This window comes from Apteryx rowi, unplaced genomic scaffold (genome assembly GCF_003343035.1).
Source record: "Apteryx rowi isolate R43461 unplaced genomic scaffold, aptRow1 scaffold_14, whole genome shotgun sequence".
Taxonomy (NCBI): Eukaryota; Metazoa; Chordata; class Aves; order Apterygiformes; family Apterygidae; genus Apteryx; species Apteryx rowi.
In genome coordinates, this window is record NW_020447641.1 from 1856417 (window position 1) to 1879023 (window position 22607).

At 38.7% G+C, this 22607-nt stretch overlaps 1 protein-coding gene across 20 annotated transcripts in view; it reads left to right on the plus strand.

The window, feature by feature from the left end:
• The first annotated feature begins 5 nt into the window (after positions 1-5).
• Positions 6-22607, plus strand: part of ARHGAP29 (Rho GTPase activating protein 29) — an 83771-nt gene continuing 61169 nt past the window's right edge. For 2 of the 20 annotated variants that reach the window (XM_026057461.1, XM_026057460.1), the window contains exons 1-3: positions 76-4770; positions 8200-10714; positions 17273-19500. The gene's annotated coding sequence lies outside the window, so the exon portion shown is untranslated. The other 18 variants (XM_026057441.1, XM_026057439.1, XM_026057450.1 and 15 more) reach the window with 18 other exon arrangements.

Here is a 22607-nt window from a genome sequence, read left to right on the forward strand (position 1 = left end):
TTTTAGGGGTATGAGGGTATCTGCCAAGGTTGGCTTTCAAACAGAGGGTGGAGCAAGTCGTCATCCGTGTAAGTACAGGAAAACAACCCCTATCAAGGGCAGAGCTGCATTAGGTGCAGCGATACCAGCCAGCTGACTCCTACAAAACCAGTTATACTCGCGTAGGTGCTTTTTCCAGGAGAGTTAATAACAGTTTGCCGAGTTGAGCTATACCAGCAAAAACACTTATGCCAGCAATACTATTTACACTGGATGTGTGGTCATACCCCTCAAAAAGATACCTCATATTGTATATAAAGTGGCTGTACTTTCTACAGGAACTGGTCAGTTATATTTAGGGCCTGTACTGGTGCAATGGTTTGCATTAAAATAACAAAAAACTTACTCTGGTCAAATGCAGATCAGAATGCAGCTAGAATCAATGTATCTACTGCTAGCCTGAAAAAGATGTTTTCATATAGGCTCTTAAAAAATAGTGCTTTTGTTATTGTAGTATAAAGGTGTGTGCATAGGCCAGTCTGTTTATTAAATAGTCCTGTTTCTTTCACATCTGTAGGGCAGGAGCAGCAGGGCTGAAACTGTAGTCTGATGATAACTGATGTCTGTTTCTTCACTGTGAATCATTACATGTAGTTTTCTTACTCTGTCTCTATCCTTTGTCATCATTAGGTACTTTTGGTAAGTTTATGCTTCGATCTTAAAACATCCATATTGTTCACGTTTTAGAAAGCACTGAAGTCAGGGCCACTGAATCTAGGTCTCTGGCACTAACTTGTTTCATGATCTTAGACATATCAGTAATCTCTCTGCTTTAATGTATCTACTGTACATTGGTGTTTTGGAAGAAAGTTCATCAACTATTTAAAGTATTTTCTGATCCTCAGGAAAATACACAATAGAAACATGAAGGATTATAAACTTCATGGTATATCAAGATTTTGCTCTCTCTGTTGCTCAAATTTGGAGGTGCCATCTTTTTTTTTTTAAGTCTTAGATACTTTGACAGTAGTAAATGTGAGAGCCTAAATAGAGGTAGTTTCCTCATCAAATCAAACTTCTTATATTCATATCATTATGAAAATGAAAGCTTCTAGAAATCTTTAAAGTATAGTTTTGCTGCCACTTTTCATCTCAGAATATCTTTGCTGAGATCAAGAGCAGTATGGTATTGCTACACATTTCTTTGAAAATCCTGTTCCCTCCTTCAGCTTAGGTTGCTTGTGCCCTTCTGCAGAACTATCTATCTATCTAATATAGCCCGACTTTGTTTGCATACAATGTCCATCTGTTTGGGCTATGCTGACCTTTGTTGTTTGCATGACTGCATGCCTTGTGTTCTGCTGTGTTTGTCTTCTGCAGTCTCTTTATCCCACTTTTTGAGGGTAGCCAGATCCATGCCTTATTATATAGTTTATTCACCTTCTAACTTGTCTTTAAATAATTTTACATATATCTATCATCTTTTAAGAAACTTGTCTCATGCATCCAGTCCTCTAATGTTTCTTCTACTGACTTACTGTCTCTACTCTTTAATGTTGCTTTTGGTCAGAGTAATTTTGTTAGCACATTTGATAAATGTGTACTTACTTCAAAACATGAGGTTTTTATTGATCCGTTATTTCATCAGCTTCCAACAACACTCATGGCTAAGCATATCCTTGATAAAATCATCCAGACTAATCAAATGTTGTTGTTATAAAACCTCCCTCTTTGTTTTGCAACTTGAGCTCTGCTGCATTTCAGTACTGTATGTGTGTGTTTTTTTCTGATAGATCCAGCCATTTTGTTTTCTTGGCATACATTCCCGGTACAAGTCAACTATATGAGTTTTCTGAGGTAGCAAGTAACAGCAACATGTATCTCGTATCAAATGTATCTCAAATTTAAAAACCTGAGGTGGAAAGGTAGCTTGGAGAAAAGCTAACAGTATTAAGTCTGTCATCTGTATTCATAATGGCATGTGTAGTTTCTCTAAAGAGCAAAGTCAAATTGATAGCTGTGTTTTTGATATGGTGCATAGTATCGTTCACACTTCTATTAGCTGCATAAGAAAATGAATAGAAAGAAAGCTATTTAAACTAGAAAGTGCACTCTGGAAGAGTAAAGTCTGTAGGAAGGAAAGAAAAAGAATATTTACCTTTAAAACCTTAAAACCCGGTAGTGGAAATCAGGATACTTCATAAAAGCATTAGGCCATGCTCCTATGTCTGAAGTGTTAAGCAGCAGCATCTGCCTCAGCACTTTCCAGCCCAGGTGGCTGCTTTTTTCCTATACAGGGTGCCACATTCTCAGCTATGGTGTTTTGTGAGATCAGTTGTGAGATAACTCAGAAAAATGATTTAGCAAAACAGAAAGACTTACAAGATTTTGCTTTTTTAACCTGGATCAATTCCCTCATAAGTTCTGCAGTGCAACCCCATGGACACCTGAGCTGGCAAAACAGAATGTGCTGTACTTCAATTTCACAATAAATACTCAAAAGAAATGGCTTCTTAATAAAAAATAATAAAACTGCTAAGCAGTCCAGATTCTTAAGTCACGTTCTCAGTCAGTCTTGATTTTAGCCAGTTGAGTTTTAAAGGGTGGGTCAAAGATGGGAATATAAGTAACTGTGATGGAAACTATTTTGTCCCACTAATAGGTATATGAATATAGTTGTTGGGTTTTTGTTTTTTTATGGAGTCTAGCTTAACAAATAAGAAGATGCTATGATTTGATTTCTCTCCGAACAGGAAGAACCTGTATTATTTGCTGTTGGCACTTGGCATGCAACAACCAACTAGATTCTGAGAACAACATATCATCTAATAATTAAATTAAAATCATGCTGTTTATTGTAGGTCCGACGTAACGTATGTTAATATCAGGGAGAGCAAATTACAAATGTTGTGAAAGGTGGCAGAAGAATGAAATTGATTTATGTACATTGATATAAGCTGTAAGATGCAAACTGTACCATATATGTTAATTACATCTGAAAGTAGTATGTACTCTTAAACATAAGGTGTTGTGCTGGTCTCCATTCTGTAGACTAGCACTTGCATAATTTACATACAAGAAGTCCATATAAATTCTGTGAGATTGTTCACTTATTTGATGTTTAAATATAGTACCGTGATATTTGAAAACTTAGTAAATAGTGGAGCAAGAAGAGCAGTTCCAGGGATTGATGTGGTGGCTTTCACCAAATTTGTTTTCTCTTGGGTATATCCAGCCACTTTCAGTTTATAGTTGTAGAATTAAGCATGGTTTGCAGGGAATTTAATAAATGGTTCTATTAATACGGTCATCAGTGTTAAATGTTAGGGTTTTGTCAGTTCTGCTGTAGTGCTTGCAAGCTATGCCAGAGTATTAGTCTCTTGCTTGATTTTTAACAGAAGGGAATTTTACATTTGAAGTTGAGCTGCATTTAATTATGTGTCAGTTCATATATGTGTGTACACTTATATTAATAATCATATGGATTATTCCAAAGACAGCTTCATCAATACAGCTAATGCCAGCCAAATGGAATCCTTATATGTTTAGCCACTTCATACAACTTGAAACTCCAGTATGGGTGAAATAATGTGAATATGGTATCAGCCACTCAAAACCCATAAGTTTCCACCTCCATGAAATATATGCTGATTATATCATGTGTTTGATCTGCAGAGTGGGGCCTGCAGGGTGAAAACTAAATGGACGTAAACTTTCTTTGATCTGCAAAACAACAGAGAGAGAAGAGGTGCTTCCATTTCTTTGTACTTTCCTGCATTCCGTTCTTGTTCTTGTCCTTTTCTTACCTACTGCCTGCATGGCCCTCAGATAACTGGGATGTTATAGGAACGTACAATGTGGGAAGGTAGTAATGTTGAACAGAAAGTAAAATTTGGGAATAATGTGGGGAGAAGAGGATAAGAGATGTGCAGAAGAAATGCTTGGAGACTCTGCAGGCTTTTTAGACTCTGCGTAACTCTTCTCCCTATTGGCATGTTCCTGAAAATGATTGAGTCTCCTGCTTCTTCTCACTAAGGGAACCTTTTAAGTATTTAGTGTTTTTTATATACTAAACTTCTATCTTTGGCAAGTACAAACAGTATTTCTTATTCATTATTCCTTTAGTCCATATAGTTCAGATCTTTTTTGGAGAATAAAAGTATAATTAGAATTTTTCCTTCATATGCAATACTTTGCATTTATTAACACTCAGACACAGTTACCACTACCCACTCACCTAGCTGAAACAGGATAGGTGGTGTAAGAGCAGCATGGTAACTGAACTGGGTTTCCAAAATTGAAGCCTTATTTCCAACCATTGTGTTTCACAAGTCGGTAATTTTTTATAGCAGCTCTTCTAATTATGTCATAAACATTGAGCATTACAAGAGCCTAATGGTTTGCTCTTACACACTGATAACCAGGTCATATTCAATTACGCTATATGGTTATTGTGTAAGCTTTACACTTGTTCCTTCACACTGCCAAATTACTTTTGAAAATTAAGTTTGCACACATTCTGTAATGATTCGTGGCTTTGGGCTGGAGATTCCATTACTATGTATGTTCAGGTCTCTCCTAGCTCCTACTGCTAACCAAGCTACATCACCTTTTAAAGCAAACATGCACAATCGATTTCCTTGCAGATCATGTATTTGTCCAAGTCTCTGCAAGCTTCCTCCCTACAGACTGAGCAGTCATCTCACATTCAAGTATTATGCAAGCTCAAAGGCTTTTCCTGTAATGGCTGTTTCACACCAAAACAAAGCTAGGCAATGGGACTGAGCAAAGGTAAGAGTTTTCTGCTTTAACAGTGATCCCATCTGAAGGGCGAGGGGGGGGAATAAAAACAGATAAGGGAAGAAAGGAATGCATTAGGCAAAATTGAGACTGAAAGAGAAATAAACGGCTGGACAAGAACTCAGTGAAGAGGGCTATAGAAACTGGAGTGGCCTAGCAAGGGAGTGCGTAGGAAAGGAGACTGAGACAGCTTGGGTCAGGAAGCCAGTAGAAGAAGTAAGTAGAGAGCAGTTGAGCAAGGAGATGAGAGGGGCTGAACAATGGTTCTGATATTGAGAGGGAATGATATGATTGAGCAAGAAGAGCAGATTGGATGCACATTGCAAAAGGGGAGGATGAGACTTTGAGTTAATGAGGAAAATAGAATGGAGGTTTGGAGCTAACTGACTAGAGAGGGAAAAGGTTCAAAGAGGGCACTTAAATCTAATGAGAAGGTGTGAGATGGAACTAGCTGGACCAGAGATCTGTAGTATTTGAACTAGCAATTTATGGTAAAGGAGATGAGGAAATGTGGCAGGAGGAACATTTGACAGGGAGTTTAAGTGCAGTTCTTGCATGAACCTGTGCTGGTCAGTAAATTAGGACTGTATGGAAAAGGACTCTGTTGTGTGCAGGACTTCTCTGTTGTACATTACAAACATTTTGAGAGACAACATATGAGGCAGGTGATGATGGGAGGAAAAAGGACAGTTCTATGGCTAAGGCAGCTTGATCCTGATATGGTGATCTGAATTATCACTTTGCCTCTGCCACAGAACCACTGTAGGATGCTGCATGAGGATAAGTTATTTAACACACTCAAAGTTGGTCTATAATTGTGTTGTTCCCATTTTCAGAATATTTATCATGAGATGTAGGAGATGTTTGCAGAATATCTCTTATATCTGTGCTATTAGCTTAACTAATAACTAGTTAGCTTAACTAATAAGGTTAGTTTACTAGCTAGTAAGGTAGAGTTTACTAGCTTAACTAGTTAGCTTAACTGCTAACTAGTGGCAGTTAAGTAGAGCTTGCTTTAAACATAATATTTTAAAATACTTAACATTTAACAACATATTTTCAAATTCTGAATAGTATTTGGATGATGTTCATTAAATAAAGTCTAGAGCTGGATACTGATTACAAACGAATTTAATATTACAAATGAATACTAAATAACTGTCCACTCACTCAAGGAGGCAGCAATTCTGTGGTAAAAACCTTATGCAACCATATAATTAAAGGTTGCATCCTGGAATAGCCTGAATTCAAGTTTCTTGTGCAGTTTTAGACCTCCTTTTTGGCAGTATTATTTGGGACTACTCCAGAAGATGCGCGTGCAGAATCCAGTTGCTTTACTTAGCAACATATTCTGCAAATATTTTACTAGTGCTTTTCAGCGTATACTGGCTTTAAGTAGTTGTCATAATTGAGGTGTTGGTTTAGATTGTATAGATAGGATCTAGCTACCTTCTTTCTCAAAGCATGTGAAATCATTCGCAAATTTGAAAGGAAATGAACTGGTAACAGGAGAAGAAAAATGAAGGAAGGTGTGAATCTGGAATCACTGATGATTTGACTAGTGATAAGAAAATATAGAGAACACAGTGGAACTGTACAGAAGGTGAAGTGGTAGATCTTTAAATTTGATTGAGGAAACCAAGAGAGACCCTGGTACTTACTATTGATTAAAGATCATAGAATCATAGAAGATAGGGCTGGAGGGTACCTTCAGGGTCATCCAGACCATTTTCAAAGATGGTGTAGAAAGAGAGGAATGGAAAAGGACAAGGAAAATAATGTTATAAATCATGATAAACCTCTTAGTTGTTTGGAACAGGTAGGAAGCAGCATGTTCTTCATATGTTGTAGAATAGCTAACAAAATGTATAATTTGGTCAGTAAAATTCAGAAATATGAAACATGAATAGGCTTTTGTTAAACAAGTGTAGGATCAAGAACAGCAGAGAGGGAGTAGGCCGAAGGTAGAACTCTGAAAAGCAAGATGAAAAATAGTAAAATTGTAAAGAAATGTAAAGCTCCTTTCCATGAAGATACATACAAAGAGGAAAGTGCTGTTTTTTATCTTTTTGTGAAAGGACATTACTATTACATGTTACTACTACTTATTAATGTTACATATTGCTACTAATAATATTTGCTACTAATACTACCTATTGCTACTAGTAATAGTTCTGTATTACTACTGATAATAGTACACTTAAAGCCAAATCACTAGGAGAAGTTATTTAGATTACTAGTGCCCAAGCCAGTGCTTGCAGTTGAATGTGTTTTAACTTGTTCAGCATGTAAAGATATTGCTTACAAGGCTTTCTAGTATAGCTCATGCCCACAGGAAATTAAAGTTTGAAATTCAGTTCATCAGGGAATATAAGGTACAGTACTGTCCGGAGTGCATAACCCATCAGGACTGTTGCCCACATGCTAAGTAGGCCAGTGTTTTACATGTTCTTAGGAAAAAGGATGAAAGTTTCTATAGGTATGTAAATTCATGTGTGTGCATGTGTGTGTATATACACAGATAATATGCACACATGTTTTCCTTTATTGGTGCAGAAAAGAAATTAATCTCTCTTTCCTAGGAAAACAAAATAGTGAGGTTTTTCCCTTTCCAGCAGAAGGAAAAAAATCTTACTACCCTTCAGCCTTAAGGCATGAAGTTGTAGGTTGGTAACTAACATGAGAAAATTCTCAGTCCCTTCCTACGTACAGCTACACCCTAAGCCACAGCTGAAGTCTCATCCTCTCCTGCCTGCCAGCTAGGGCAGAGTTTACAGGTTAGGGCAGGATTCTTTGCTCCAGCTCTGCAAGGCTGAACCCACACAGTCCAGTTTAATGCAGAACATATACATAGAAGATCGACAGTTTAACTATTAAGTAAATAAGGATCCAAATTAAATCCTTTCAAGTCAAATGGCAACTGCTAATTGCACTCTTACCTGAAGTAAGATGAGTGTAAGTTTTTACCACAGGTAAAGACATGTTTCCATGTTAATGCACTGAATGTTCACACCCTAGTTTATCTCACACTAACTTGTTGGGAATAGCATAAACAGACAGCAGAAGCAAGCAAATACTAGATATGGACCAAACTTTTAGTATTTGGCTATTATAATTAAGCAAAAAGAACCCAAAATAACTCTATACATGACAGTGAATTCTTGGGTTTGGAAGCCAAACTAGATCTTCACATATTCAGAGTTTGCCGCCAAGGCAATATTAATGCAAACAAGAACTGGAAAGTAGTACAAAACTCTCCATCAACCTATGCCATAAGAATCGGAAATTTCTGCTGTGCTTATGACCAGTCACGATATAGCCATTGCCTTATAGATATCTTCTTTGACTGCATTCTTTCCTTTTGAAGGTAGCATACAGCTTCTTCCTAGCCAGCTCTAATAAATTAATGTGTCCAACCAGCCTTTAGGTGATTAGGATCATCTGGGAAATATCTGATCAGGCAAGACTGGGCTGACAGCTTGTGGAAGGCTCAACAACACTTCCTAAAGGATGGTTTGCTTAGGATTAACACTAAAGAGAGTGGTGGTATGTATGGTATCATGATGTGTAGTTTCTGGTTTCTCCCAGAAGTTTTATTCTCAGCTGGGGCTAAAACACAAATAGCTTACAGCTAACAAATTCTCATTCCAGGGTCATGTTTGCAAACAGACAAAATTAATTAATCTTCAGAATAAAACTGTAAGTATTATAAAGGAATATAGATCTGGAAGAGACATGGATCAGGTCCAGTTCTTGTTATTGGAGGCACTGTGTCACTTTGTTCCTTTTATTTAGCTTCAGCATTGAAGTTTTTGTTCCCGTGTTCCAATTGGAAATCCATTCCAAAAGCTCGTTCTTCTAGGTTAGAATCCTTCTCCTAAATCCTAATCTTGATTTATAAATGGTCAGTTTATACTCACTTGTCCTTCATCATCATTGCCCTTTTGCTTAAACAGATCTCTGCTTGGTGTTCACCTGGTTAATGTATTTATATACAGCCATTATGTCTAATCTCACTCAGCCTTTGTTTTTCTTTCCATGTCATCTCAGTAGTCATTTCTGCACTTGCTCCTGTGGTGTTTGTCTTTTTTTGCATATGGATTTACTGAATATTCCATCCTGAAGTTCTACCACTGTCACTCCTATTTCTGCTGCAAATACCTGAGCTGGTAAGTATATCCTGATGTTTTTACAACTGTATCACACTTAACAAGTTGTCATCATCCTGAATCAACTAGAACACTTAAGACTGTTTTGCTGTTTCCAAGTATCGTGTTCTCTTTATAGTACGTTCTTTGTTATTATTTCTCAGCTGTATGATGTTATAGTTTGTATTGTAGAGTTTCATTCTGTTTCATGCCTCCATTTCTTGAGATCAACCAGCTTTTTCTGTATAATATCCCAGCTCTCCTCCATATCAATGATGCCTTCCAGTTTAATGTCAGCAGAGCACTGGTAACATTTACGACAGGGTTACTAGTGACTATGTTAAAACCTAATAGCTTTCTTCTAGACTGGATTCACCATTCAAAATCACTCATTACCATATCACTTTTAGCCAATTCCTTGCCTGTATTATAACACTTATAACAATTCTCAACTTTGCCAGCTTCATTAATAAATTTCTGAGTGGCACCATGTAATATGTTTTATTAACATTCACTTGGATAAAGTTTGTCACATTGCCTTTGTCTAGAAAAATAGTTATTTTGAAAAAAACAAAACCTATCGGATAAGTACAATACAATCTTCTCTACTTTTATATCTGATTATTCTCTTTTTCTTTATGTGTCTTAAATTATTGCAGACAACTCAGATCAGATTCGGGGACCTGTCAGAAATGAATCACTTCTGTCCTCTCCCTCCTTTTTAATAGTCAGACACTATGTTCCCTGTTCTCCAATCACATAATACCCTGGCTTTGAAATGTATCCTATGGAACTGGCTTCATATTCTAGTTCATTGGAGGATGAAGATTTTCAGCCCTTCTAATTTGAATTTTTCTTCTTCAAACACATATCTCCCATTTCTATATTCTTAACTCTATTAATCATACCGGCCATGGGTTGAGAAATATTTTTGAATCAGTTCTCAGGTAGAAAGAAAAGCTTCCTCCAAGCCAAGGATAAGCCAAAACTTTGCTAGAATAGCCAGTGTTATATGTAGCCATACAGAGAGAGGCATGGAAATTAAGTTCAAAACTAGCCTCTCTGCTCCAGAACTGCTGGAGGGTATGGCCACTCACTATGGAGAAGTCACAGCCAGGTACAGCAGTTGAAGGAGCAGTTAAGAGTCCTGTAATTACCAAATGTGCCACAGGATGGTGCCATAGGGTTAGTTTGTAAATCGTTCGGGGGCACCTATATTAATTTTGTAAAAAAGCAAATGCTAAAGGAAATTATCAACACAAGTATTATATACTATAGATACAAATATTATAGACTATGGACGGTAATATTTGCATTTGTTGCAACCTTAACAGATAGTTTAAATCCTAAAATTAGTTTAGTTATTTTCTTGATCTGCATTCATCTCATTTCATTCCCAAATCTCATGTCCGTGTTAGAGGTGGCTCTGTCTGTGGCCTGGCAACAGTGGAAATTAACATCTAAACCAGGTGTTTATCACTTGTGAAACACAGTAGCTTTCTTTGCCTTTCTAACTTTGATTTTATAGAATTTCTGTAAACACATTGTACAGAAATAATATGAATAATGTAACTAGTGACATTATTATAATCTATAGCAGATCTCTTCATTTTTCCTTTAAGTTACCAAAAATATATTTAATGAGCATATTTCTTCTGCTGTTGTAGTAGTTAAACGAATCTAAGTTTCTGTTGGTCTCCTTTGGGTAATGTTTCATTTGTCAAGGGAGCAATGAAGAGGCATATTTGTAAGAAGACCCGAGAAACAGATTCCATTCCATTTCTGTGGTATGTTGTGGCTCTTCACATATATAAAAGTTGTGCCTATATAACTATGCCAATTAAATAGTCGATGAGAGTATTCAGAGAATGATATGTAAAATAAATCTAAGTAATGACATTGTCAGATACTTTTTGTGGTGGGCCACAAAACTTAACCTCTTGATGTTAAGAAGAAAATGATAACATTAATTTCACTCTAGTAGAAGTCCTACACATGTTCAAGCCCTTCCGTTGTCTCAGATTTATTCTGAGGTTAATCACAAGACCCTACAGGACTTCCAGTATCGCTGAACACAACCCTAAATATAGTCTTGTTGATACAAAATATATACAAGAGTATACAACATATGGTAACTACAGGCAGTTTTCACAAAGCATTATCTGTTTCTTTATCCATGGGAATTCAAAGCTATGATTTATGTAATCTTTCAATCTAATTTGTTTAGATTAGATTAACACTTACAGGTCTATCAGGGTAACAGTGGTGAAACAGATGCCTTTCCTTATTCAGAAATATTTTTGCCATTCCCTTCTGTACTTGCATCCTAATTATATAATTCCCTCATTTTGTTGACAGAAGTCTTAAATTAAACCATTGCTCTACTCAGTGAGATTTATCAATAAGTAAAAATGAGTAAAAATAACATTAGTTAGGTAGTATCTTTAGTCTATGGCTTATCATCCTGGTTGCAGTCCTGCACATTTTTACTTTGTTCAGAATTACGTTTACCATGATTTTCAAGCCTTAGAGCCCTTTAGCCATCCTTATCATATTTTCATTTGTGCAGTGGATGCATGAGTAAAGAGCCTTTATGGGACTATCTTGAAACTTATTCTGGCTATATGTACAATATTGAGGTTACAGGTTGTCTAGGGGAACTCCCTGACGCCTCGACAAAATTGCCAGTATGTTTTCTAGGAAGCAGCTATTTTCAGTGCTATTCCAAAGTCTTTATTAGTAACAATAGTAACATTTAGCCACATTTGGAACAGAATCAGACAACCTGGGTGAGGTTTCAGGACTTGTTACAAAGTCCGTCAGAAATGATGGTAGGAATAACAAGTACCTAATGATGACAATTACTTTGTTTGAGTCTGTATACTCAGATATGTTCTTTTCCTAGTTTAATTGTTCAGTTGCTTGTTTGGAAAAAAGTATAAACTTGCTGGTATATTACTGATCTAGACTGCATTAGGATTTGGACATTGGGACTCCTCTTGACATTCTGTGTGAATGGTATCTGTAGCTAGAGAAATGTGGAATTATGATCTAAAGTACTGGTTGATATATTCTGTGACATAAGTTATTCTGTTTGAATGGCTTTGCAAAATTTCAGTTGCTCTATAGAATAACACTGCACTCCTGATGACGTGGTGTTGTGGAAATTTTCCTATGTCACCACCAGTGAAAGCAGACCAAGAGCTTCCCCTTCTCCGTACAGATCTTTCATTGTAAAGGAAGCAATTAAAAATTTCACTCATAACCACAACCTATTACAATAAACAATTCTTCTTCCTTCATACTTTCTGTTTTAAGTCTTTAGTGAGGAATTATGTTTGATCACACTTCTAGACTCAAACTCTTACAGGCACAGTTACACCTAGGAAGCTCACAAATATTAATATGCAAGATGAACCTATGAAACTGCACATGACCTAAGGACTGGATACATAACCCAGTTCCATCAGAAAAAAAGTTGTGGAAAAAGGTGCCTCACTCTATAGGTGTTATATTAACTGACAGGAATTCAGGCAATGGCCTCCAGGTGAAGACAATTAAGCTATCCTACCAGATCTGGAATGCTTTGGGAGCAATTCAATGACTAGTTATAAAGGAAGGAAAGAATGTGTCCTGCTTTTCCTTGTTAGGGCTTGCTACCACCCCAGGGGCAAGGGAACTGTTTATTTTCCTCTTGAAGAAAAAAGGACTTTATGTTGTATCTGAAGCAGGTGATCTGAACAGCTTAACCCTTTCCTACTGTATCTGATATATTCAACAAAACTCCTTTTCAGATCTAAATTTCTTTTTTTTTTTTTTTAATGGCTGCAAAGCAGGAAAATCCTCATGTAATATACCACTTGTTTGTAAGGATGTGTCCCCATCAGAGGCTACATGGAATCAGTGCTTGCCATTGGAATTAAAAAAAGAAGGGACCTAAGACCAGAGTGGTAGCATATTCACCCATGTTTGGTAACACTGCTACACACTGAAATTGAAAACAGAACTTCACAAAAAATGGAAAAAATTTGTCAATGGAATTTTAAGTGAAGCCTTGTGTACTCTGGCACCATGCTAAACCACATGGAACATAAAAAAATGTACTATAAGGCATTTATAAAATGTCCTCAAATGTTTATTTTGCTGTTCAAGATCTTATGCTACTGTTATTTCATTCTCCTTTCTGATTTGTTTCACTCATCGCACAAAGGCATTGATGGAGGCCCCATTCCTGCAACTTGTTCTGATAGAGTCTATCTTCATAAATCGGTTTTGTGGCAGGAACCAGACTCAGAAACCCAGTCTGAAACTCAGTACAATACCTGTGACCCTTAGATGTCAAAACTACCAAAAGGAGTGATTCTTCACACTGTTTTTAAAGCTGTGGAACTCCCTGCTACAGGATGTTGCGGTTGCTAGAAGTTTGCAGGTTTTTAAGAAGGGACTGCACAAGTTCATGGAAGAGAAATCCACTGAGAATTACTAGATATGTAGAAATCATGTGTGGCTCATGAATTTTGAGCTGCAAATAGATGGAATGTCAGGAAAAATATTATAATGCTTGTCCAGTGCTTTTTGTCTTCCTTAAACATCCATTCATGGGTACTATTAGAAGCAGGATACTGGTCTTACTGTGTTTTCAGTTTTACCCAGCCTAGTCATTCTTACGTTCTCATTTTGAAGCACTAACTGCTTTCAGTTCCAAAGTTCCTTCTACATAAATATTATGTTCTTGTTTTTATTGCTGAAAATTCCTTACCTGAGAAACAAGTACCAGGAGATGTAAAAAGACAGATTATTGAGATTAATCTGTAGCATAATAAGTTTGCTACATGAATGTCTTCATTTTGAGTCTTTTAGGTCCCATATTTGGATTCTGGCAGGTTAAATTATTTGAAAGACCTGGTCTTTAATGATGGCCTTTCACTACTATATAGTTGTTACACTGTGATAAATTATGTTACTAAAAAGTCTTATTATAGACCACAATGATATATGTGTATAAAATGAAAAATATGGATACCAATTGTTATTCTCCTTTTGAGACATTAACTGTATATGTTCATATTCTGAGTGTATTCATATACACACCCTGAAGACAAAATAGTTATTGCCTACACAGTACATGTATATATTTAGCCTTAAAAGAGCAGTACTGTTAAAGGTGGACTGTACCCAGTGTATCTTAATGCTATATACATAACCAAAAGTAGCAGAACTTCACTCATTTCCTTTGTTGACTTTTAACCATAAGCATTGTGCTCAATTTATTTCTCTAGGTGAGGTGACAGAAATAGATCAGTTCTATTATCTTATCGCTTACCCTTCTGTGATCAATATCATGTTTTAAAATATATACTGCTCTATTAAATATAGCAATATTTTCTCAGATATATACCTATTAAATAATAATAGTCCAGATGTTGTACAAATTGTTCAGTAAAGAATTTCTTAGGTAAAGTGTTCATAAATAAAGAGCAGAAAATCTGGCTTCCATTGCACAAGAAAGTGTTAAATAATAATAAATACATCATTTAAACCAAGGCCATCAGAGTCTTTTCTCACATCTGTTATTCACATCTTACATTACGATAGCATCTGCTGTCTTGTAGCTAATCAGATTCATTATTACTATTCAAAGCAACAGCAGGAAACAAAACAGCCAAACCAGTGTTAGGCTTGGATTAGCAACTTTGGGCCAAGCCCAGTGAGAGACTGATGGGCTCTAGCACTTGGCCTGCAGGGGACCCTGCATCAGGCACCAAGGCTCCCTGTGTTGTGAACAGGAAGATTTAGGAGCCTTATTACAGGACAACTGAAGAACATGCGCTCTGAGCAGAGAGCCATTAAGGCCAGTAGGAAATCCCCTTCAGGTATTTAAGGGTTGCACCTAGGCTGCAGGGAGGTTCACAGCCAAGATCCATGCAGGAATTGTCTCTTGGGACTGGGCATCTACAACCGTTTCATCAAAAACTGGATGGAGTTCACTATTTTTTACTGCGCCTATTGTACAGTAGCTCAGGGGTTAGAGTAGTCACCAAAGATACACAAGAGGCATTTAATAACTTTCCCACCTTGAAAGGGCTCATATCTACATCTTTTCGACTTGTATTTATGCCAGATCTGTTCACACAGACAAGTCTATTCATAATTATATCCCTTGAGTGAAGATCCAATACTTTGAAAGAAAGGAAAAACGGATGGGTTTTAAAGCTCAGTCCTTGGCCCCAGTATAGCATATTGAAAATATAAAATAAATGTATTAAGAGTAGTGGATCCTCTCCCAGAAGCTGCGTCTAAAACTCATCTTGAGGCACTAAGAGGCATTCCTAATTATAAATGACAGAAGTGAGCAGATCTCTTAGATGAGAAATACCACTGAATCTATGTAAACTGTTAGGCTGGACTAGGAGTAGAGCTCTCCCCTGATGCTCATCCTTCTTATTAATCCAGACCCCAGTTACATGCTACAGGAATCTTCGTGACAAAATAAGTCACCGATGTCTTGGAATGTTGCTGTGAATTCCATAACAGCAAGAGATATTTACACAATGACACTACGCTTTCAAAACCTGTGAACACATTTTAACCACTTTAGCAACTGTATTAAACAATATTCTACCCTCCAGCATGTATACACACTGATGTTCAGGAAAGTGGGATGTCATTTTAGAGATTTAGATTAATGCAGATGGTTAAGATTACTCTATGACAAAGCAGATTGTATTAATTAATTTGGTAAAAAAGCATTAAAAATAAATTGACTGAGTTATTCAGGTTACAAAGACCAGGATGAAAAACACTGAATGAGCTCCTTGTACAAACACACACACACACACCCCTTGCTCAGGTAATGTGCCCAGCATATGGAATTTGGTAAAACTTTAGATTAGCCGAGCTTTATAGCTGGATCATATTTTCTAGCCTCAGTAATATCAGATGCTGCCTCTGTAGTTAAAAAACAGAATTATTAGATCTCCTAGTTCAGTGTACAGATTCATGATCTGTGGGCTAAGGCAAGGTTAAAATATACCTTGCTCAGTAATGATGAGAATAACCTGTATTTTCCACTACTGTTGTAAAGTACCAAGTATTGACCATTAGTCGTACACAGCAGAACAGGGTTCATCGTGTTCCCTTCTGCTTTATCTGAGCTGTCCCCCAGCAGCAGTTCAGATACAACTGCACATATAGTCACTACGCTTCAAAGTCACCCTCAATTTTCTCAATTTTCTTTATTAGCAGATATCTATCTTCTATCTTTACTCTTGAACTCCACTCATTAAATAAGATGCATTTATGCTCTTATGAGAATATCTATACTAAGAATAACATACTCTGTTATGAGGGCTCTAAATATAGCAGTACAAGGCTTTTTTACCTATACAGTGGTATGCAGCTAGGAATAGTTTTGGTTTACCTCCTTCCTTTTTTCTGAAATGGAGAAAAAAGAAACCAAAACCCATACATCCTTGTATCTGAAACAGTTATATTGGCATGAATCCTGAACAGCTCTTTGCTGCACAAACTACACAACTGATGTATCAACAGTGCTGATCCATAGTTGAGTTTCTCTTATACTTGTCTAGGCTCCAACATAAAAATATGATTCCCTGGCAACAAAACTGCACGTGGATGCCAAATAAAGTCTGTGAGACTAGCATAGGAAACTTTAGGGTTTTTAAGGCCACAATGAGAAAAAATTATTCTAGCTTCATCTGAAGCAGGTTAAGAGTTTGCAGCTCCCATAACCATTACAGGTTATTACGCTTAGATTAGCCAGCATCATGGCAAGCCATATTTGCTCTCTTGGCAAAATGACTCCAGTTAACTACAGTATGTTTAACTGTAGGGAGTTCTTTTAACCTGGATCATTTTGTTAGGCCTGGATTAGGACAATCATGCCACAACATCAGAGGAGGGGGGAAGGAAGGAAGGAATGGACAAGAACATAGATCTGGAAGTGGTAACCACTTAACCCCATGTAGCATGTCTTACTGCAGTTTAAGTACCCTGCCTGCTCTCCAGACCTGAAATACACCATTCCATCTGTCAAAGAAGTCTTTTTAATTTACCACTTAAGATTTATTTTAATATACAGACCATTTTCCTTAGGCCCCATTTTCTCTAGCAGCAGTTAGGAAACTATGTTTGGAGGATTTGTTTTTTTTTCCTCCTGCTGCACTTGAAATCATTTATTGTTGTGTTAATAACTACACAAATGGAAGTAAGGACAATTTTCTAGCCACACATGCATTTTTTTCCCCCCATTCAATATACCAAAACACTTGAACTACTAAAAACTATCAAAGAGTATCTAAAGGCATTTTTGCTTTCCTATTAAGAGCAATGAGGGTCAGCACTTTCAGAGGAATTTTTGGGAGGCTCCAACAGCAGCAGCAGCAAGAGAGAAACCTAGCGATACTTGGTATCACTGTCTCTGCCCTGCAATCAAGTTGAAACCCTAAATGCAAAACACAAGCCCCCAGAAGCTCTACTGCAACCCTCTTCAAGGTGAGTCCCAGCACCAGCAGCCTTTCCTGCTACCTCTCTTTCAGCCTGCAGAGCCATAGCCTCGCTAACCAAAGCGCAGCAAAGCAACAGCCACCTACCAGCAGCTCCCAGCCAAACCTCCTGTTCCCTATCAAAATGGCCCATTTCTCTCCTCGCCCTTAATTGCGAGGCTTTCTCTGCCTTCCCCGCAGCGGGTACCGGTAGGGCCGGTGGGGCACCCTGGGCAGGGGCGGCTCCCGCCAGGCTCCCAGCTCTGGAGGCAGCAGGCTGTGGAGCAGCATTGGCACCACCAATGGCATTCAGCAAGTGGAGAAGGCACTTCCTTCACCCAGACCTCCCCTTCATTCCTTGCCACCCACTCTCCTTCTCATCAATTACTAGTTAAGGTGGAAGTTTTTTAAGAAATTGCTCATTAAACATTTGGAAACTGGGTGCTACCCATGCCAGTGGCGATCGTTTTCCCCTAGGTGATTAACAAATTGCATCGTTCCATACCCAGCTGCATTTCTCACATCACACCTCCAGCCTTTTTTTGAGGAATAGCTTTTGCCTGTGTGTAGTTTGTCATGAGTAAGGCAGGGTGTTACATAAAAAGATGGAACAGTGGGGAAAGAGTTTTGAATTAGACCAGCTGATGTAACTGAAAAGAAAACCTTGACAAGTCTTGGGGCACACAAGCTCTTTCTAGGTTTGAGAGAGAAGCCCCAAAAAATCAAAGCCATATGAAGTTAAGAATAACTGCCTTGACTTAAAGTAGATATGTTTATCAGCTAGATGATCTGAGAGAAAAAGTAGTTGATAAGCATGAAGTAGAGGAGAGAGTAGTGGTGAGGGGGAGTATTAGCAGAGAGAGAGGTGGTTATCTCCCGTGGAAAAAGCAGAGGCCTGGTTCATCGCATGAGAAGCATGGAGGGATCATCTTGGCAGTGATCTGTAATGAGCCATTAAACCAAAAATATGTTTTTTAGTATCTGGTAAGGCTATGGCTTTCACTTCCCTTGCTCATCTTTTGAAGTGTTTTGTAGTCTGCCTTGAGGATCAGGACTGAAAAGTCGGAGGCAGAACGATCCTTCTGGGTGCAGCATCTGCAGGTGCCTCTGCTCTCTGTTGGCTCTGCAAGTTCATTCCAGTGCATGGTGGCAGCTGCAGTTTCACCCACGTGCTTCCCCCGAGGGCACTGGGTGCACCAGGTGAAACACGCTCCGCTCTAGGAAACACACATGCGCCTGGGTATCTCCGTGGGTGCTCATGTGGGTGGTGTTGATTGCAGCGATCATGGAGCTCTGATGAGAGAGGAGAAAGCTGCTTTTATAAACCAGCAGTAGACAGGGAAACAATTTTCAAAGTCTTCTCATTGCTGGGTAGGACGGTTTTGTGCAAATTATTTTCAAATTTGAGTTTTGGCTGCTCTTCAGTGAATGTTCATTAAATCTTAGAATGTAGCTATGGGCAAGATTTTGTTTTTCCAAAAATGTCACACTGTTTACTATAACAGTAGCTGAGTTTTGAACTGTTTTCTGACATACAAATTATATTTGCCTTTTGCAGGAACCTGCATATAAGAAGTGGTTCTTGGAAAGAGATAGTTTATGGCAATGCTTCTTTAGAGCAGAATTCTGCTCATGGGTGCCTAAAGAGAATGTGGACTCTCCTAGAGTGTTACCCCAGAAGTAATTCATTTAGTCTTATCTGCAGTGATGCTCAGAGTGTGGCTAGAATCAAGGTCCCTTCTCAGCTGTTGCTCTCTTGTTGATATGGCCAGTTTACAACAGTAATAAATAGCCAGCTCTGTACTACTGAACTCTTATTGCTCACAGTGAGGTGTATTCATTAATTTATGTCTTTCAGCTAGCCCAGAGTATTTAGCTCTTCTGTAGATAAATGGAAGAAAAGAGACAGTATTTTGAAACTGATTTCTTAACTAGAACTAGGAAGGTTCATCTGTTGTGTTAATGGTGCCAACTAGAAACATTCCTTCTCTTCACAGTGGCTGGAGGCTGCAGCGTAGAGTAGCTTTCCTCGGGCGGATTTTTCCTTGGATTTCCAAGGGACTTTTTGTGTGAGTAAAGTACTATTCAACATTGAGAAGGGAGAAGCAGGCACTTGGAGCTTGCTCTTCATAAAAAAGATGTGCTATAGCTCTTATTTCACTGTTTACACATGCTCTATCAGGAAAAAAATCTGTTTAAAAAAAACACACAAGTGTTTTTTAATAAGTAAACAATTTCAGTGGCTGCTCACAGAAATTTCAGCATTTTCAATGAAAACAAATTCAATTGCAATGTCTCTTCTTGGAGAACACATTGTTGAGACCCTGCATTACCTTCATTGCCCAGCTCGTGGCTATTTGCCCAGTAACGGCTCGTTGGCTGCTCTTGTTCATCCCAAGCAGACTATGGGAGGTGGAAGAAGTGCAGAAAAAAGATGCTTTTACCTGCTCAAGCTCTGCTGCTTTCCTGAAGCCTGCATTTGACTGATGTGGGTTACCAGGGCCACAGCCCCGCAGAGCAGCAAAAGATGACCAATATACAGCAGCTCTCAGACCTTAATCTTCCAGTTTATCTACTGCAGCAAAAATCACAGGTTAGGATGTAGAGCTGACCCTTTAGGCAAGCCATATTTTCTTCAGGGTAGATCTATTACTTCCACATCTCTTTCATGTAATATTTTCCAAAGCAATTCAAGAGGCAATCAACACTGCCCAGACTGGACCGTGGCTCCAGCTGTTTTGTGCTAGTCTTGGTTCAAGGGAATACAGGGTATTTAGTATTCAATTTAGCAGCCAAACTGAAAATGGGGGGATGGGGGGAAGCTCTGAACACCTGAAATAAAAAAGGTCAGTTGTTTGTTGTTTTATTTTGGTGAGGAAAAAAATCCCAATACTTCACTTTACATCCACATAATGTGGCAGATGTGGGTTCATATCCTTTTTTCAAAAGATGTTTGAAGCGAGGCCTCCCACACTGTAGAATACCTACATTTAAATCACAAGTGTCTGAAACAAAATATTGTAGAAGCATAAAAACACTTAATCCTAGTATTTTTAATTTTAGTCACTTTCAGTTGTCACCTCTGGAACTGAGCTTTTTGCAAATAACCGATTTGCCAAAAAAAAGGTTTGTTAAATTCTGGTACGGACACAGGTAAGCCTCTGTGGGAACTGAGACGAGAGGGAGGACTCTAATGCACGAAATGGCCAACGCATAATGAAACACACGCTCACCTCAGCAACAGCGAAAGGGCTGGAGCTGGCTGTGTATGCAGGTCAGCTGAGCTTATTCTTCCTTGCATTTCCTAAATTGTCCCAGGGAATGGCGTAATTATGCTAAAATAAAGACACTTTTGTTTTTGAAAAGCGTGCCTGTAATGGGGAGGGATTCTGCCATAACTATATACTTTCTTTCTAACAAAGGTTTGGCAACCAGACAGTATCAGCTGCCTTGTGTGCTATCCATCAGCAAGTATGGATGGAATTTCTTGTTTCTCTTTTTTTATTGCTCTTGTACACTGATCTAATCCTTTCAACGACTTTTTCCGCAATAAACTTTTAATACTTTTCCTCATTGTTTCATAGTTGATAGTACTATTTAACTTCCACTCCCTACTGTAGTTCCCTGCTTTCGCATTAAATTAGTTTACAATTGTTTACCCTGGCCTGATTTTGACGGCTGCTGGATGAATTACCTGAATGATCAAAATCTTCCTGAAGCTCAGGGCATTGTTTTCTTTGTTTGCTTTTCTCCAAACTTAGTATCAGCAGACTTGAAGAATTTGTAACCAATTACTGGATTTATAAATTTAGATCATGTTTTATTTAGGATTTTTTTTTTTAAGGAAAAGTTACTGAACAGTGCTTAAAATTGATGCTATAACATTGTTAACAGTTGATTGATCTACATTTGCACTATGCTACCACTGAGCTAATTAACTAGAGATTAAATAATGTGACAACTTGCTTTAGTTGAGTTGTTTAGTTTCAGGCTTCATGAATTCCAGTAAAACTCTAGAAGAGGACTGCTCCCAGCCACCCGGGAGCTGTACTTTAGGAGCCCTGCTTGGCACATTAGGTGTAGGGAGAAGATCAAGTCCAGTTGTTTCTGAGCAAGACTTCACCTTGCAATGGTGGGACTGGGAAGAGGGGTGGGATGGGACTGAAACAGCAGCTGGGTATGCCTAGGGAGCCAAAAAAAGGCAAGACTGGACACGGAGTTGAGAGAAAAGTTTGGGACCCTGGGATAAATAATGGAAGGAATTATGGCAGGTATGGAGAGGAAGGATGGTCCAAGAAGCAGGTTGGTGCTCTCACAAACCCTGACCGGGCAGTGTGCAGGGGCAGCCGGGGGCAAGAAGGGGAATCGCTGGGGCGAAGCCTGAAACCGCCGGAGACTGGGACTGCAGCAAGAAGCAGACGCAGAGGGTTTTCCTACATCGCCTAACGTATGGCCCATTCCACAGTGTCACATTCCACATACGGCCCATTCCAGGACTCCTGGATTTAAATGGCCTTTTATTAGCAAAGAATAAAGCATGCGTTTGTAGTCCCTGCATCTAGAAGATGAAAAGCTCCTGCTGCCATCAGTCACTTGTGAGCTGGTGTGACAGAGGTCTGCGCAGAGGTCCAAAGGTCCTGACACCGCTGCTTGACTCTTTGGGTTTCTGTATGATGCTGCATGAAGGAATTTCTACTTTTTCAGCTTTTTTCTCTTGACCAGAATAATATATGCGCACATACAGCAAAATTCAAAAGCTAAAGCATGACAAAATTAAGGGAGTCTGTGTAGCCCAAATCCACCTCCCATTCAGGTGGCAGAGTATGATGATGTTACATTTTGATTTTGTCACTGCTTTGTGTTTTCCCCAAACCGTGAATGGAGCTTGTCTAGGAATAAAGGTGAGCCCGTATCGGGGAAAGGGAAGCGTGTGCGTGTGCAATTCCCACGCCATTCGCAACATTGCTGGAAGGTGCGCGACGAGAAGAACGCGGGGGGCGAGCACGACAGCCACACGCTCTCCTGCCCGTTGCCACAGCCCCTCTGTTTCGTGTTGGGCAAATTCCTTCAAAATTCAGCCTCTCGGAGGCTGAATGCGGACTTCTGCGGCCGGCCTTGCGCGCACCGCCTACCTGCTGCGCGCCCGGCCGAGCCCCGCGCACGCGCACGCGCTGTC